This window comes from Triturus cristatus, chromosome 10 (genome assembly GCF_964204655.1).
Source record: "Triturus cristatus chromosome 10, aTriCri1.1, whole genome shotgun sequence".
Lineage (NCBI taxonomy): Eukaryota > Metazoa > Chordata > Amphibia > Caudata > Salamandridae > Triturus > Triturus cristatus.
The window spans coordinates 595783110-595801448 of NC_140593.1; the positions used below are offsets into that span (position 1 = coordinate 595783110).

The 18339-nt window shown below is 44.2% G+C and overlaps 1 protein-coding gene across 3 annotated transcripts in view; it reads left to right on the top strand.

Moving 5' to 3' along the window:
- SHISA9 (shisa family member 9) overlaps positions 1 to 18339 on the top strand; it is a 1213953-nt gene that overhangs the window by 684214 nt on the left and 511400 nt on the right. The gene's annotated exons all lie outside the window — the stretch shown is intronic.

Genomic DNA, 18339 nt, shown 5'->3' on the forward strand with positions numbered 1-18339 from the left:
TGTGTAACCTAACTAGTCTCTAAAGTTGTAATATAAAATATGTGCTGGGGAGTGTAACAATGCATATGCACTGTGACAAAGATATGGTTCCCAGATTGTAATATGTATGGCATAGCGCTGTGTGTTATAATATAGGCATCGAGGAAGGCACGTTAGATGGGGCAATATAACCCGTGCGAAGGCAAGTGTGGCATGACATATTCACGGGGTGGTGTTACAGTGCACATGGGCTAGAGAGTGTCATAGCATACGCACTAGCTGGTGGAATACAACACAGAGGTGTGTGGCACTCGGCGGGCACTGGTGGGTGTAACACAGCATTGGGCTAAGCCAGGAGCACGCTGTGACTCTCAAGTGAGGTTCGTCTCCTTTCCAGAGAGTAAAATAAAAAGTATTACACATCCGGCGGTGGATGTGTGTTTTATTAACCGTGAGGGGGGTTTCTTGCATGGTTTGGTCGAATTTTTGTCGAATCCCATTGAATGACTTGGTGTGCGTGTATTAAATGTGCCCGTCAATAGCTAACCATGTTTGTATAAATAAACAACAAGGGTGTCTACTTGGATAGTACCCACCGGCGGGGGCACCGGGATTAGGCACGGTAGGGCATCAGACACATCAGAGCTTCACTAGCGGTGTAAATACATTCCACGCGGATTCATTGTATGCATAGTCGCCTTTTAATGAATATCACGCAAATCGTCATGTTGATCGGTACATACGGTTTGTCCAGCATGTCCTAGGTGTTTCTATAAATATATTTTAAAAAATAAATAATAATAAACAAAGGCTGGCCCCGGGGGATGGGGTCCCCGGGGCCATAAGTGTCCTGAGGAGGGGGGCAAGGCAGCCCTCCTCCTAAGGATTTTTTTTTTTAAAAGGCCATGACCCGGGGGTTGGGGTCCCCGGGGCCGATTAAGGCCTTGGGAGGGCGAAATTTATTTTTTTCAACAAAAAAAATTAGGGTGCAGGCCCTGGGGGATGGTGTCCCCAGGGCCAATAAATTAGAAAAAGAAGGAGGGCACACAGCCCTCCTTCCTAAAAAAATAGAATAACTAAAAGACTGGCATTGCACCAGAGGCCATGCCCCCTCCTTGCGGCACTCTGCAAACGCGCCCCCTGGCCAGTTGTAAGTTGGGGAATTAATTCCCCTTCAATACTGAGGGTCCCTGAGGGCCAACTAGCCCAACAGGTATCTCCAGTATGCGCCAGGGGGCTGTGTTGCAGACAGGTGTTCTGAGGCCACACTCCTTTTTACACCTCTATGCAACGCAGCTCTGTGGTGCTTACTGGAGATACCTAGTGGGCTAGTTTGACCCTAGGGACCCTTAGGATTCAAGGGGACTTAATCTCTCAACTTAGAACGGCCACAGGGCGCATTCACACAGGTGTGAAGGGAGGGGACGGGGCCTGAGGTGACGTGTGCAAACACGCCCTGTGGCGCGCTTTAAGTTGGGGAAATAATTCCTTTTCAATCCTGAGGGACCCTAGGGGCCAACCAGCCCACCAGGTGCTTTCAGTAAGCGTCACTGCTCTGCGTTGCAGAGAGGTGGTGCAGGCCGTGCCCCTTTTTACACCTCTCTGCAATGGCTCTTACTGGACGTACCTAGTGGGCTATTTTGCCCCTAGGGACCCTCAGTATTCAAGGGGACTTAATCTCCCAGCTTAAAAAATGGCCACAGGGCGTGTTTACACAGTGGGGAAGGGAGGGGAAGGGGCCTGAGGAGACGTGTGCAAACATGCCCTATGGCGCGTTTTAAGTTGGGGACATAATTCCCCTTCAATCCTGAGGGACCCTGGGGGGCAACTAGCCCACCAGGTGCTTCCAGTAAGCGCCACTGTGCTGCGTTGCAGAGAGGTGGTCTAGGCCCTGCCCCTTTTTACATCTCTCTGCAACGCAGCACTGTGGCGCTTACTGGAGGTACCTAGTGGTCTAGTTGGACCCTAGGCCCCCTCAGGATTCAAGGGGACTTAATCTCCCAACTTAAAATGGCCATAGGGTGTGTTTACACAGTGGGGAAGAGAGGGGACGGGGCCTGAGGTGATGTGTGCAAACACGCCCTGATGCGCATTTTGAGAGGTAGTTTTAATCCCCTGCCCTATTATATACTAAGGGCTTACAGAGGAGGTCATGCTAATCACAGGGGGACCCCAACGCATAGTGTTCCCTAGTGTATGTAGGTGTTTTCACTGTATTCTGAGAGTCTTTTAACATAGCACTGGCTCTAGGACTGGTTAGTCAGACTCAGTTACCACCAGTATCCGTCTGAAAAAATTGAGGGTACAGGATGATTTTGCAACAAGGCTTCTTTCTGCTCTTCTGTTTGTTCTTTCTGCACGTTATCCTTCTTCCTGCACTTTTCTTCGTCTTTGAGGACTTCTATTGCTTCTTTCTATATTTCTTTTTTTTCTTTCAGTGCGTTTTTACTTCTTTCTTCACATGTCCTATCTCTGTAAGCATAGTTAGAAATTAGCATTTAAAAAACCTTTGAAATTCACTGAAAAAACCATAGGTTTCAGGCACGTTATAATTAAGAATTAGCATTTAAAAAACCTTAGAAATTCACTGAAAAAAACATAGGTTTCAGGGGCGTTATAGTTAGCTGGACTTTTCACTCGTACAAAACCATTGAAATTCCCCTGTTATAGTTAGTTCAGCTAACTATAACTCGCGCGCCCGCAATGCACTGCTGATGACGTCACATATTACATCACTCATGACATGGTCAGTGACATCACTCATGACATCACTGATGACATCTCAAATGACAGTATGTGTATGTGTATACAAACTTTATTGATACTAAGACGACACAAACTTTGTAAAATGGATTAATATTTGTTTGTTTAACTATTGTTCAGTATTAATGATACAGTAGATTTTGACATGGTACACATATTCAAATTTTCACATTTGGAACGTAACAAACGTTACTTTACACCACTGTAAAATGGCGCTCAGATTTTGAAAGCATATTCTTTCGTCAGTCTCATTTCTATTTCTATTGAATGCGCATATGTAAGGAGGACGTGTTTGTATTGTAAACCATACCGTGAACAAGCTTATTGCGAAACGCGTTGGTTAAGGCTACGACTTTGCCTGGATTAAAACTTTGAAAATAGCATTCCTGGGTGTCCTGGATTTCTTTTCGTGACCTTCGAAAAGCAGCGCTTTGAAATTTTTGGGGCCACCGAAGCCCATCCAGGACCGCCGTATTTGAAGCTCCGCACTCCGGGATTTTCGGGTTTCATATATATATATATATATATTACCTACTGGCGGTCGCCAGTAGGTAGTTATAGTTAGGACCACGTTTCCATAGGAAAACCTCAACATTCTATTTTGAATAACTTTGGCGCCGGTTGACGAATCCTCGCGAATTTCTCAAAATAGGTGGGGCGCTACGCTCCGCTCCTACCCTGAAAGTCTCGGGGGGATCCGTCAAGCGGGGGCTGAGATAAAAGGGGGGTCCCAAAACGCGTTTTTCCCATGCATTTTTCCATAGGACCTTTAGAACGAGCTACAGCACGAACGGCTGAACAGAATTACTCAAAATTTGGCAGAGAGGTAGTCCCTAGGTCAAGGAAGTGCCTTTTGTAGGTTTGGTGTAAATCTGTTCAGTAGATTCTGAGAAAATAGCCTTTAAATCAATATATATATCTGAGCCCGCTTACGGTACGCTTACCGTACGCTTACGGTAAGCGTACGGTGGCGTGCGCGAGCGCGATTCTGATTGGCTCTTAGATCTTAGTAAACATTCGAATCGGCCGAAACCAGGAAGCGGCGGCCGCCATTTTGTGTTTTTCACTCTGAAAAAAAAGAGTGAAAACAAGGAAAGGGGGCAATGAGGAGAGTTACAGACCCCCTAACATTTGTAAGGGGGTCAAAGAAGGACAGAAAAGTACAAAAAAAACATTTATTGATTTTAAAAAAAATCACGGGGTACGCGTACGGTAAGCTTACGGTAAGCGTACGGTAGAAAAAAAAAAAAAAAAAAATGAAAATCAGATTTAAGTGTTTAGATATTAGGGGAACGAACTGCGTTAAGTGGGCGCGCACGCCACGAATGGCGTAAAGTAACTTAGCATTTAAAAAACCGTACAAATTCACTGAAAAAACCATAGGTTTCACACACGTTATAGTTAGGAATTAGCATTTAAAAAACCTTGCAAATTCACTGAAAAAACCATAGGTTTCAGACATGTTATAGTTAGCGGAAATTTTACTGATAAAAAACCAATGAAATTCCCCCGTTATAGTTAGTGCAGGCAACTATAACTCACGCGACCGCAATCTTCTGCTGATGACATATGTGTCTTTATGAAAAAAAAATATTTGTAATATATGTATAGCTAAAAATGTATGGAAGAAGACATGGGCAAATAAGTGTCTAAATACAGTATTAGCATCAGCAGAGGATTGCGGTCGCGTGAGTTATAGTTGCCTGCACTAACTATAACGGGGGAATTTCATTGGTTTTTTATCAGTAAAATTTCCGCTAACTATAACATGTGTGAAACCTATGGTTTTTTCAGTGAATATATATATTCACTGAAAAAACCATAGGTTTCACACATGTTATAGTTAGCGGAAATTTTACTGATAAAAAACCAATGAAATTCCCCCGTTATAGTTAGTGCAGGCAACTATAACTCACGCGACCGCAATCCTCTGCTGATGACATATGTGTCTTTATGAAAAAAAAATATTTGTAATATATGTATAGCTAAAAATGTATGGAAGAAGACATGGGCAAATAAGTGTCTAAATACAGTATTAGCATCAGCAGAGGATTGCGGTCGCGTGAGTTATAGTTGCCTGCACTAACTATAACGGGGGAATTTCATTGGTTTTTTATCAGTAAAATTTCCGCTAACTATAACATGTGTGAAACCTATGGTTTTTTCAGTGAATATATATATTCACTGAAAAAACCATAGGTTTCACACATGTTATAGTTAGCGGAAATTTTACTGATAAAAAACCAATGAAATTCCCCCGTTATAGTTAGTGCAGGCAACTATAACTCACGCGACCGCAATCCTCTGCTGATGCTAATACTGTATTTAGACACTTATTTGCCCATGTCTTCTTCCATACATTTTTAGCTATACATATATTACAAATATTTTTTTTTCATAAAGACACATATGTCATCAGCAGAAGATTGCGGTCGCGTGAGTTATAGTTGCCTGCACTAACTATAACGGGGGAATTTCATTGGTTTTTTATCAGTAAAATTTCCGCTAACTATAACATGTGTGAAACCTATGGTTTTTTCAGTGAATTTGCAAGGTTTTTTAAATGCTAATTCCTAACTATAACGTGTGTGAAACCTATGGTTTTTTCATTGAATTTGTACGGTTTTTTAAATGCTAAGTTACTTTACGCCATTCGTGGCGTGCGCGCCCACTTAACGCCACCAAAAGCACAGGGGGTGGGGTCAATGTGGATAGTGGTTTTTTATTTCGATTTTATATTTTTATTATAATTTAATGCAATTTTTTTTTATTTCATTTTTTGTAAGCCTTTTTTTAATAATTTATGTACTATATCCTGCATTATCGAACGGTTTTTTTTTATGCATTTTTTTCCGTGCGCGTACGGTAAGCTGACGCTACGCGCTTGTAAAATACGCGTACGGTAAGCTGACGCTACGCGCTCTGGACGTAATTAGTGCAGCGCGCCTACGTGATACGTGCGTGCCGTACGCGTATACCCGGAAGCAACGTCGCGGTTACGCAGGGGCGTGTAATGCGCATGCGCGATACGTGATACGTGCGTGCCGTACGCGTACACCCGGAAGCAACGTCGCGGTTACGCAGGGGCGTGTAATGCGCATGCGCGAAAGAGACGTAAGCGCTGCGTAAGCGCACCGTAAGCGTCACGTGCGCGCACGGTAGGCCATGTGACTTACAAAGAACACTTTTTATTGGTTGAAATTACTTTCACTTCCAGAAACTTCCCACACCACACCCATTCCCCTCTTTACTGCTTGAAAGAACACTTTTCATTGGTTGATACTACTTTCAGTTCCAGATTCTTCCCACACCACACCCATTCCCCTCATTTCTGCTTGTGATTCTCTAGGAGCAGGAGCTGGATTGACATTGGGATACAATGGCAGAACAGCAGAGCTCTTCTGAGAGTGAGGCCAGCAGCACCACCATGATCCAGAGAAGGAGGAAACAAAAGACTTCTTTTGTATGGGAGTATTTCACTTTTCCAGAGGGGGAGAAAAAGGTCAATGCTCCAAAGGTCACTTGCATACTTTGTGATCGTGTTTTATCAAGAGGAAATCCAAGTAGGAAATATTCCTTTGGAAATCACTCTATGATGAGACACCTTCAGGACAAACACCCAAGGACCTTTGCTCGACATACTGGAGAAAACTCTTCAGTAAGTCACCAGAGCCCAGCCTCAGATGCTCAGCCGAGTACATCATCGGCAGCTCAGCTGAGCTTTTCCTCTGTTGTTGGAGCATCACCTTCTTCTTTTCCTTTGGACATCAACCCTCGATTTGCGAGTGTTGAAATGAGGTGTACAAAATGTGGTGGTCTTATTGTTTTTGGGGAGGTCAGTCTTCCCCTTATTAACAATAAGATAGACCAGCATGTTTGTAGACGCTCATAATACTCCCATTCTTTCTTTCCTCCATCCCTGTATGAACCCAACGGCTCTTATAAGAGCCAACCTTACCTCACAATTTTTTTTATTTTTTTTTAAGCTTCCCTTTTCGCAAAATGTTTTTTTCCGTGCGCGCACGGTACGCGTAATTCCGCAGGTCGCCGTGCGCGTACGCTACGCACATACGGCGATTTTTCGAAAAATAATTTTTTTTTATTTTTGCCCTTGAGGGTCCTTCTGGGACCCCCTGACCAAGGCTAGGGGGTCAGGAACTGTCGAGCCTGCCCCCTTTTCACATTATCCACCTTTTTTATTCACCCCCCTGACAGTTCGAGAGAGAAAATGGCGGCCGCCACTTCCTGGTTTCGACCGATTCGAATGTTTACTAAGATCTAACAGCCAATCAGAATCGCGCTCGCGCACGCCACCGTACGCGTACGGTAAGCTTACGGTAAGCTTACGGTAAGCGCACCGTAAGCGCACCGTAAGCTTCCACAGATATATATATTGATTTAAAGGCTATTTTCTCAGGATCTACTGAACAGATTTACACCAAACCTACAAAAGGCACTTCCTTGACCTGAGGACTACCTCTCTGCCAAATTTCTAGTAATTCTGTTCAGCCGTTCGGGCTGTAGCTCGTTCTAAAGGTCCTATGGAAAAATGCATGGGAAAAACGCGTTTTGGGACCCCCCTTTTATCTCAGCCCCCGCTTGACGAATCCCCCCGAGACTTTCAGGGTAGGAGCGGAGCGTAGCGCCCCACCTATTTTGAGAAATTCGCGAGGATTCGTCGACCGGCGCCAAAGTTATTCAAAATAGAATGTTGAGGTTTTCCTATGGAAAAGGGGTCCTAACTATAACTACCTACTGGCGACCGCCAGTAGGTAATATATATATATATATATATATATATATATATATATATATATATACATATATATATATGTATATATATATTCACTTAAAAAACCATAGGTTTCACACAGGTTATAGTTAGGTGGACATTTCACTCGTAAAAAACCAATGAAATTCCCCCGTTATAGTTAGTTCAGATAACTATAACTCGCGCGCCCGCAATCCACTGCTCATGACGTCACATATTACATCACTCATGACATGGTCAGTGGCATCACTCATGACATCACTGATGACATCATCCTTGTGATAGAGTGGCGGTCGCGCGAGTTCTGCCCGAAACGCGTTGGCCAAAGTTAAGAGGTTGTGGCTGAAAAACCTACCTGTAATGAGGAGCGATCCCGAGTGTGCCCTTCACCTGAAGGGGTAACTATTGAAAACAAATTAGTGACCAGCCCTTGGTCACGGAGGAGCACCACCGCCTGTGCCTCGTGGGTCCGTGTGCTGTTGGATTGATCAGCTACACGGAAGAGGCAATTCCTGTGTGGCCGCTGCTACATCGGAGTTCCACCCCCGAGACCACGCGGGTCTGCTTGCTGTTTGGATTGTACAGTTTGAGTGGAGCGGGAGATGCCAAATATATTGTACAGTGAGGCGGACAGCACATTGTAATCCCACTTTGATTGTTTTAAGGAGTGACTTTGACGACGCCCACATGGGTAGCTCTTCTTCGCACTACCAGTCCCAGAATCCATTGGGTGATATCTAACATGCTGATTGGTAAAATATAAGAGGGATTTCACTGGCAGTGCTTTCTTGTCGTCATCTTCACCTACGGCCCATGAAGAAGGGCGTATCTGCCCGAAACGCGTTGGCCAAAGTTAAGAGGTTGTGGCTGAAAAACCTACCTGTAATGAGGAGCGATCCCGAGTGTGCCCTTCACCTGAAGGGGTAACTATTGAAAACAAATTAGTGACCAGCCCTTGGTCACGGAGGAGCACCACCGCCTGTGCCTCGTGAGTCCGTGTGCTGTTGGATTGATCATCTACACGGAAGAGGCAATTCCTGTGTGGCCGCTGCTACATCGGAGTTCCACCCCCGAGACCACGCGGGTCTGCTTGCTGTTTGGATTGTACAGTTTGAGTGGAGCGGGAGATGCCAAATATATTGTACAGTGAGGCGGACAGCACATTGTAATCCCACTTTGATTGTTTTAAGGAGTGACTTTGACGACGCCCACATGGGTAGCTATTCTTCGCACTACCAGTCCCAGAATGCATTGGGTGATATCTAACATGCTGATTGGTAAAATAAAAGAGGGATTTCAATGGCAGTGCTTTCTTGTCGTCATCTTCACCTACGGCCCATGAAGAAGGGCGTATCTGCCCGAAACGCGTTGGCCAAAGTTAAGAGGTTGTGGCTGAAAAACCTACCTGTAATGAGGAGCGATCCCGAGTGTGCCCTTCACCTGAAGGGGTAACTATTGAAAACAAATTAGTGACCAGCCCTTGGTCACGGAGGAGCACCACCACCTGTGCCTCGTGGGTCCGTGTGCTGTTGGATTGATCAGCTACACGGAAGAGGCAATTACTGTGTGGCCGCTGCTACATCGGAGTTCCACCCCCGAGACCACGCGGGTCTGCTTGCTGTTTGGATTGTACAGTTTGAGTGGAGCGGGAGATGCCAAATATATTGTACAGTGAGGCTGACAGCACATTGTAATCCCACTTTGATTGTTTTAAGGAGTGACTTTGACGACGCCCACATGGGTAGCTCTTCTTCGCACTACCAGTCCCAGAATGCATAGGGTGATATCTAACATGCTGATTGGTAAAATAAAAGAGGGATTTCACTGGCAGTGCTTTCTTGTCGTCATCTTCACCTACGGCCCATGAAGAAGGGCGTATCTGCCCGAAACGCGTTGGCCAAAGTTAAGAGGTTGTGGCTGAAAAACCTACCTGTAATGAGGAGCGATCCCGAGTGTGCCCTTCACCTTAAGGGGTAACTATTGAAAACAAATTAGTGACCAGCCCTTGGTCACGGAGGAGCACCACCGCCTGTGCCTCGTGGGTCCGTGTGCTGTTGGATTGATCATCTACACGGAAGAGGCAATTCCTGTGTGGCCGCTGCTACATCGGAGTTCCACCCCCGAGACCACTCGGGTCTGCTTGCTGTTTGGATTGTACAGTTTGAGTGGAGCGGGAGATGCCAAATATATTGTACAGTGAGGCGGACAGCACATTGTAATCCCACTTTGATTGTTTTAAGGAGTGACTCTGACGACGTCCACATGGGTAGCTATTCTTCGCACTACCAGTCCCAGAATGCATTGGGTGATATCTAACATGCTGATTGGTAAAATAAAAGAGGGATTTCACTGGCAGTGCTTTCTTGTCGTCATCTTCACCTACGGCCCATGAAGAAGGGCGTATCTGCCCGAAACGCGTTGGCCAAAGTTAAGAGGTTGTGGCTGAAAAACCTACCTGTAATGAGGAGCGATCCCGAGTGTGCCCTTCACCTGAAGGGGTAACTATTGAATATATATATATATTTATATATATATATCTCAAACATTTCTCCACTTTACCGGGGGCCTCCAACTCTGCAAGGCGGGCTCACGTATAACAGGAATGGAGAATCCTGTCCATTAAACCACAAAAGGAGAGGAGCCCACAGCTACGGCAACTTTTCAAGCTGGCATTTTAATTATGTCTGACATCACGTGGCAGCTTTAAACAACTCTTTTAACCCTACGCGTTTCGGCGCTGTGCGCCTTGTTCACAGGTGAGTTTAATTTAGTCCCAGTGGTCATGTGGCCATTCATTTGGACCACGATACCCAGAATGCATCAATATGCAAATTTTCAAAACTGGCTTCAACATCGTGTCATTTCAGCGTCAATAGCTTCTGTTATTTGTCAAAGTCCAGCATTTTCCTTGTTAAATGCGATGCTTTCAGGTAAAATATATTTAAAGCACAGTGCACTCCGCTGCCACGTTGTGAATACGTGCTTGAAAGGAAACACGAAGGCTGCTAGAAGGAGGACAGAGCATCCCTCTTTCCTTTTCTCTCCAGCTTTCCCAAATAGTCACGGAAATCCATTGTTGACTGTTAGGCTGAAAAGCGAGTCATGCCCCCTCCGTTTAAAGCTCAAACATTTCTCCACTTTACCGGGGGCCTCCAACTCTGCAAGGCGGGCTCACGTATAACAGGAATGGAGAATCCTGTCCATTAAACCACAAAAGAAGAGGAGCCCACAGCTACGGCAACTTTTCAAGCTGGCATTTTAATTATGTCTGACATCACGTGGCAGCTTTAAACAACTCTTTTAACCCTACGCGTTTCGGCGCTGTGCGCCTTGTTCACAGGTGAGTTTAATTTAGTCCCAGTGGTCATGTGGCCATTCATTTGGACCACGATACCCAGAATGCATCAATATGCAAATTTTCAAAACTGGCTTCAACATCGTGTCATTTCAGCGTCAATAGCTTCTGTTATTTGTCAAAGTCCAGCATTTTCCTTGTTAAATGCGATGCTTTCAGGTAAAATATATTTAAAGCACAGTGCACTCCGCTGCCACGTTGTGAATACGTGCTTGAAAGGAAACACGAAGGCTGCTAGAAGGAGGACAGAGCATCCCTCTTTCCTTTTCTCTCCAGCTTTCCCAAATAGTCACGGAATCCATTGTTGACTGTTAGGCTGAAAAGCGAGTCATGCCCCCTCCGTTTAAAACTCAAACATTTCTCCACTTCACCGGGGGCCTCCAACTCTGCAAGGCGGGCTCACTTATAACAGGAATGGAGAATCCTGTCCATTAAACCACAAAAGAAGAGGAGCCCACAGCTACGGCAACTTTTCAAGCTGGCATTTTAATTATGTCTGACATCACGTGGCAGCTTTAAACAATTCTTTTAACCCTACGCGTTTCGGCGCTGTGCGCCTTGTTCACAGGTGAGTTTAATTTAGTCCCAGTGGTCATGTGGCCATTCATTTGGACCACGATACCCAGAATGCATCAATATGCAAATTTTCAAAACTGGCTTCAACATCGTGTCATTTCAGCGTCAATAGCTTCTGTTATTTGTCAAAGTCCAGCATTTTCCTTGTTAAATGCGATGCTTTCAGGTAAAATATATTTAAAGCACAGTGCACTCCGCTGCCACGTTGTGAATACGTGCTTGAAAGGAAACACGAAGGCTGCTAGAAGGAGGACAGAGCATCCCTCTTTCCTTTTCTCTCCACCTTTCCCAAATAGTCACGGAAATCCATTGTTGACTGTTAGGCTGAAAAGCGAGTCATGCCCCCTCCGTTTAAAGCTCAAACATTTCTCCACTTTACCGGGGGCCTCCAACTCTGCAAGGCGGGCTCACGTATAACAGGAATGGAGAATCCTGTCCATTAAACCACAAAAGAAGAGGAGCCCACAGCTACGGCAACTTTTCAAGCTGGCATTTTAATTATGTCTGACATCACGTGGCAGCTTTAAACAACTCTTTTAACCCTACGCGTTTCGGCGCTGTGCGCCTTGTTCACAGGTGAGTTTAATTTAGTCCCAGTGGTCATGTGGCCATTCATTTGGACCACGATACCCAGAATGCATCAATATGCAAATTTTCAAAACTGGCTTCAACATCGTGTCATTTCAGCGTCAATAGCTTCTGTTATTTGTCAAAGTCCAGCATTTTCCTTGTTAAATGCGATGCTTTCAGGTAAAATATATTTAAAGCACAGTGCACTCCGCTGCCACGTTGTGAATACGTGCTTGAAAGGAAACACGAAGGCTGCTAGAAGGAGGACAGAGCATCCCTCTTTCCTTTTCTCTCCAGCTTTCCCAAATAGTCACGGAAATCCATTGTTGACTGTTAGGCTGAAAAGCGAGTCATGCCCCCTCCGTTTAAAGCTCAAACATTTCTCCACTTTACCGGGGGCCTCCAACTCTGCAAGGCGGGCTCACGTATAACAGGAATGGAGAATCCTGTCCATTAAACCACAAAAGAAGAGGAGCCCACAGCTACGGCAACTTTTCAAGCTGGCATTTTAATTATGTCTGACATCACGTGGCAGCTTTAAACAACTCTTTTAACCCTACGCGTTTCGGCGCTGTGCGCCTTGTTCACAGGTGAGTTTAATTTAGTCCCAGTGGTCATGTGGCCATTCATTTGGACCACGATACCCAGAATGCATCAATATGCAAATTTTCAAAACTGGCTTCAACATCGTGTCATTTCAGCGTCAATAGCTTCTGTTATTTGTCAAAGTCCAGCATTTTCCTTGTTAAATGCGATGCTTTCAGGTAAAATATATTTAAAGCACAGTGCACTCCGCTGCCACGTTGTGAATACGTGCTTGAAAGGAAACACGAAGGCTGCTAGAAGGAGGACAGAGCATCCCTCTTTCCTTTTCTCTCCAGCTTTCCCAAATAGTCACGGAATCCATTGTTGACTGTTAGGCTGAAAAGCGAGTCATGCCCCCTCCGTTTAAAACTCAAACATTTCTCCACTTCACCGGGGGCCTCCAACTCTGCAAGGCGGGCTCACGTATAACAGGAATGGAGAATCCTGTCCATTAAACCACAAAAGAAGAGGAGCCCACAGCTACGGCAACTTTTCAAGCTGGCATTTTAATTATGTCTGACATCACGTGGCAGCTTTAAACAATTCTTTTAACCCTACGCGTTTCGGCGCTGTGCGCCTTGTTCACAGGTGAGTTTAATTTAGTCCCAGTGGTCATGTGGCCATTCATTTGGACCACGATACCCAGAATGCATCAATATGCAAATTTTCAAAACTGGCTTCAACATCGTGTCATTTCAGCGTCAATAGCTTCTGTTATTTGTCAAAGTCCAGCATTTTCCTTGTTAAATGCGATGCTTTCAGGTAAAATATATTTAAAGCACAGTGCACTCCGCTGCCACGTTGTGAATACGTGCTTGAAAGGAAACACGAAGGCTGCTAGAAGGAGGACAGAGCATCCCTCTTTCCTTTTCTCTCCACCTTTCCCAAATAGTCACGGAAATCCATTGTTGACTGTTAGGCTGAAAAGCGAGTCATGCCCCCTCCGTTTAAAGCTCAAACATTTCTCCACTTTACCGGGGGCCTCCAACTCTGCAAGGCGGGCTCACGTATAACAGGAATGGAGAATCCTGTCCATTAAACCACAAAAGAAGAGGAGCCCACAGCTACGGCACCTTTTCAAGCTGGCATTTTAATTATGTCTGACATCACGTGGCAGCTTTAAACAACTCTTTTAACCCTACGCGTTTCGGCGCTGTGCGCCTTGTTCACAGGTGAGTTTAATTTAGTCCCAGTGGTCATGTGGCCATTCATTTGGACCACGATACCCAGAATGCATCAATATGCAAATTTTCAAAACTGGCTTCAACATCGTGTCATTTCAGCGTCAATAGCTTCTGTTATTTGTCAAAGTCCAGCATTTTCCTTGTTAAATGCGATGCTTTCAGGTAAAATATATTTAAAGCACAGTGCACTCCACTGCCACGTTGTGAATACGTGCTTGAAAGGAAACACGAAGGCTGCTAGAAGGAGGACAGAGCATCCCTCTTTCCTTTTCTCTCCAGCTTTCCCAAATAGTCACGGAAATCCATTGTTGACTGTTGGGCTGAAAAGCGAGTCATGCCCCCTCCGTTTAAAGCTCAAACATTTCTCCACTTTACCGGGGGCCTCCAACTCTGCAAGGCGGGCTCACGTATAACAGGAATGGAGAATCCTGTCCATTAAACCACAAAAGAAGAGGAGCCCACAGCTACGGCAACTTTTCAAGCTGGCATTTTAATTATGTCTGACATCACGTGGCAGCTTTAAACAACTCTTTTAACCCTACGCGTTTCGGCGCTGTGCGCCTTGTTCACAGGTGAGTTTAATTTAGTCCCAGTGGTCATGTGGCCATTCATTTGGACCACGATACCCAGAATGCATCAATATGCAAATTTTCAAAACTGGCTTCAACATCGTGTCATAACAGCGTCAATAGCTTCTGTTATTTGTCAAAGTCCAGCATTTTCCTTGTTAAATGCGATGCTTTCAGGTAAAATATATTTAAAGCACAGTGCACTCCGCTGCCACGTTGTGAATACGTGCTTGAAAGGAAACACGAAGGCTGCTAGAAGGAGGACAGAGCATCCCTCTTTCCTTTTCTCTCCAGCTTTCCCAAATAGTCACGGAAATCCATTGTTGACTGTTAGGCTGAAAAGCGAGTCATGCCCCCTCCGTTTAAAGCTCAAACATTTCTCCACTTTACCGGGGGCCTCCAACTCTGCAAGGCGGGCTCACGTATAACAGGAATGGAGAATCCTGTCCATTAAACCACAAAAGAAGAGGAGCCCACAGCTACGGCAACTTTTCAAGCTGGCATTTTAATTATGTCTGACATCACGTGGCAGCTTTAAACAACTCTTTTAACCCTACGCGTTTCGGCGCTGTGCGCCTTGTTCACAGGTGAGTTTATATATAAATAAATCCTGGTGTTGCCCTAGCATATGTCGGGCTCATTCTTTCCTTTGAGTGGGCATTGGACTGTATATATATTCACTGAAAAAACCATAGGTTTCACACATGTTATAGTTAGCTGGACATTTTACTGATAAAAAACCAATGAAATTCCCCCGTTATAGTTACTGTAGGCAACTATAACTCACGCGACCGCAATCCTCTGCTGATGCTAATACTGTATTTAGACACTTATTTGCCCATGTCTTCTTCCATTAAATTTTAGCTATACATATATTACAAATATTTTTTTTTCATAAAGACACATATGTCATCAGCAGAGGATTACGGTCGCGTGAGTTATAGTTGCCTACAGTAACTATAACGGGGGAATTTCATTGGTTTTTTATCAGTAAAATGTCCAGCTAACTATAACATGCGCGCCCACTTAACGCAGTTCGTTCGCACCGCGTGCCCACGTTACGCTAGATGGGCCATCAACGCACGATGCGCTTCGCGCACCGTGCGCACATGGAGGACATATGATGAGCATCGTTGTGACAGGTAAAATATATGTTTTGTTTAATTCTAATAATCCATGCTCAAAAGGTGCCCCTTCGGGCACCTTTTACACACGGGGTGGGGAGAATGTGGATATTTTTTTTATTATTTCTTACCGTACGCGTACGGTAAGCGTAATCGGCGAAATTTTCGAAAAAATTAAAATTGCCTTTTTTCACTTGGGGGATCGTTGGGGACTCCCTCGACATGGCTAGGTGCTTGGGAGCTGTGTAAACAGCCCCTTTACATGTTTTTGCACTTGGTTTTTCAACCCCCTGTCAGAGTGGAAGAGAGAAAATGGCGGCCGCCGCTTCCTGGTTTCGACCGATTCGAATGTTTACTAAGATCTAAGGGCCAATCAGAATCGCGCTCGCGCACGCCACCGTACGCGTACGGTAAGCGCACCGTAAGCGCACCGTACGCTGGCTCAGATATATATATTGATTTAAAGGCTATTTTCTCAGAATCTACTGAACAGATTTACACCAAACCTACAAAAGGCACTTCCTTGACCTGAGGACTACCTCTCTGCCAAATTTCAAGTAATTCTGTTCAGCCGTTCGGGCTGTAGCTGTGTCTAAAGGTCCTATGGAAAAATGCATGGGAAAAACGTGTTTTGGGACCCCCCTTTTATCTCAGCCCCCGCTTGACGAATCCCCCCGAGACTTTCAGGGTAGGAGCGGAGCGTAGCGCCCCACCTATTTTGAAAAATTCGCGAGGATTCGTCAACCGGCGCCAAAGTTATTCAAAATAGAATGTTGCGGATTTCCTATGGAAACGTGGTCCTAACTATAACTACCTACTGGCGACCGCCAGTAGGTAATATATATATATATATATATATATATATATCTGCGATTCCACAGCGTCTCAGCCTTTTCACAGCCACACAGGGACACGGACCACAGATTTGTGCCAATAATCGTCTTTATTCAGATGCCGCCATAACGCGTTTCAACTCCTTCGAGTCTTGTTCACATGGTAACGTTTCTTAGAGGCAGAAGCATTTTTAAAGTAATAACGTGCTCTGTGATTGGTTCACACAAATCAATGGACATAGTAGAGGTATTCTGCGTGGTTTTGTCACGTTTGTCCTATAATCATATACATTTCTTAACAATAACAATTTGCGTTTTTAGATGTTTTTATGATTTACAATTTTTCAATGCTCATCATAGTAATGTATTTTGTCATGGTATGCTATAAAATAATACATGCTTGAATGCGGTTTCTGTGTATTTTATAATCATACTAGAAATGTATTTTTTCAGAATTTACTCGTCATATAAATTACCCACAATTTGACTAAAGAAAACCTGTATCCAAAATTGTGCAAATAGTGCTATAAAGTGCTACATTGATATGAAGTAAAATGTGTAAGTGCGTATATATATAAAATACATGTTCTCTTTCCCAGAGAGCAATTTAGCGCGTAAATGCTAAAGTAGTCACACAAATGGGGTTTGACCTATTTGAACCAAATCTGCTAGTAATAAGTATCCCAGTTTTTTGTCTACAGTCATTTCTACCACCCAAAGTGAAGTCTTGATACTCTGGAAACGTAAGGTGTTACTGTTGTCCTTCTCAACAGTACCCAGTTTTCCCAACATGGAAGCATGATAGATTGAGTGTATACGCCTGACTATATGTCTTTAACTTTAACTTTAGGCAAACTCCCTGAAGAGGGATCATCACTGACTATTTTAATGTAAAAGTTAAAGTGTAGTGGTGAGGGTGTCAGAGAATCATCTCAACCTCCACCAGCTCATTGTGTTAAGTTAATTATTGCACTTATATCTTGCACTGTACAATGCATCCCATGGCTAGGTATACATAGGAATGAATGGCCTTATTGTATACTACTTTTGAGTAGTCAACCAGGACCTTGATGGAAGCAGCCACATATTATGCTAGAACTTAAATCAATTGCCTCCTTCACAGTGACACCGCTGGAGACGACCCATAGTTGGACACCTGCCTGGCTGAAACTCATCCACCAAGTAGCTTATGGGGGACTCTGCTTCTCCTTTTGGTTGCTTTGGAGAGGCCCCATACTTAACCTCCATTCCATGGATTACTTCAACCCATCAAAATATAGTAACACAACTAGAGAAAAGAAGTGGGGCAAGGATGATCGCAAATACACTGACATGGTTGCTGATGATTCTTCCGCAACTTCTCTGTCGGTAAATCGGGCAGAGCTAGGGTTGCTTACAAATGGAGGGCAGTGACTGCTCTTGACATACACAAAGTCTGACCCTGAGTATCTGCTTAGCCCCGTACTGAAACAATGATTGTGTTATGGAAGTGGACTTATCGGTGTGTTAAAAGAGAGATTCTTATCTGGCATTTCTGTGCCCCTATCTGAAGCCGTGTTTTTAAACATATACATAGCATTGCATAAAATTCAATACTCACTCCTAAAATATATAAATATACAAAAACTTGAGTAAAGTTTTATAAAGTGTTTAGTTTTAAACAGGACCTGCCCACTCGAGCGCGCGCGCACACACACACACACACACACACATGAAAGGTCTGAGAACATTCAGCCATTGAGTTTGTAAGGATGTTAAATATTCATGCTGCAGACAAGTCATGAAGGGAACAATCTGTCTCCATAAAGGTTATACTGCAGTCATGACTATAAGAGAATAAAAGAACTGAAAGAAAGGTTAAATAACTCTCCTCTCACTTCATCTACTCCTGCATTTCTAAATGACATGTGATTGCTCATTCACAATACATACATGCTCACTAATAAAACTATCACAAAATAAAAATGAGAAAGTGGAAAGCAGTGGAGTACCTAACTTGAGTTTGCCTATCCTCCCCAGCAAAGTACTAT